A 1,379-nucleotide genomic window follows, 5' to 3' on the forward strand; every position below is an offset into this window, starting at 1 on the left:
GCAGGGATGCGGAGAAAAGGGAACTCTCATACACCCTTGGTGGGAATTTAATTAGTACAACCACTGTAGAAAGCAGTTTGGAGGTTCCTCAAAAAACTAAAAATAGAGCTACCATATGATCCAGCAATCTCACTGCTGGGTATATATGCAAAAGAAAGGAACTCAGTATATCAAAGAGATAATCTGCACTCTTACATTTGTTGCAGCACTGTTTACAATAGCTAAGATTTTGAAGAAACCTAAATGTCCATCAACAGATGAATGGATAAAGAAAATGTGATACATAAGCACAGTGGAGTACCATGCAGCTGTAAAAAAGAATGAGATTCAGTCATCTGTAATAACATGGATGGAACTGGGGATCATTATGTTAAGCAAAATAAGCCAGGGACAGAAATAAAATCATTGCATACTCTCACTTATTTGTGGAATCTAAAAATAAAATCAATTGAACTCATGGACATAAAAAGTAGAAGCATGGTGACCAGAGACTGGGAAGGATAGTGAGGGTTGTGGGTAGAAGGTAAGGATGATTAATGACCAAAAAAGAAAACATATAAAGAATGAATAAGACCGACTATTTAAGAGCACCTCATAGTGACTATAGTCAAAAATAACTTAATTATATATTTTAAAATAACTAAAGAATGTAATTGGATTGTTTATAACTTAAAAGACAAATGCTTGAGGGCATGGATATCCCATTCTTTACAAAGTGGTTATTTAACATTGCATGCCTATACTAAAACATCTCAGGTACCCCATTATATACCTACTAGGTATCCGCAAAAATGTTAAAATATAATTTTTTTAAAGAATGGCTAAATACAACCATGTAATGAAATACTATTTATATGCTTATTACTGATTTGCATAATGACATGGATGAACCTCTAAACATGTTAAGGAAAAGAAGCAAGATACTAGATAATACACTGAATTATTCCATTTATATGAAGTTTTAGAAAAGCAAAATTCATCAATGACAAAATAAAAAGTGATTTCGAAGTGTATGTGTTGAGTGAGCATAATACTAAACTTTGTGGGATGATAGAAATTTAACCTAATTTAAGATTTGTTAAACACTTCACCCCAAAATAGTAGAACACACATTTTTGTCGAGAATTCTTAGATCATAATAAAATTAAACCAAAAATAAATAACATATGAACAGAAAATTAAGTCCAAATGGAAATTAAGTGGAATGAAAATGAACCATATCAAAATTTGTGAATGCAGTGAAAAGCAATGCTCAGAGAGAAATTTATAGCATTACATACTTTGAGAAAATAAAAATATTCTCAAAACAGTATTCTAAGCTTCCACCCTCAAGAAACTAGTAAAGGGAGAACAAATAAAACTCAAAGCTAGCAAGAGAA

Source organism: Colobus angolensis, unplaced genomic scaffold, assembly GCF_000951035.1.
Source record: "Colobus angolensis palliatus isolate OR3802 unplaced genomic scaffold, Cang.pa_1.0 Scaffold20, whole genome shotgun sequence".
NCBI classification, from domain to species: Eukaryota; Metazoa; Chordata; class Mammalia; order Primates; family Cercopithecidae; genus Colobus; species Colobus angolensis.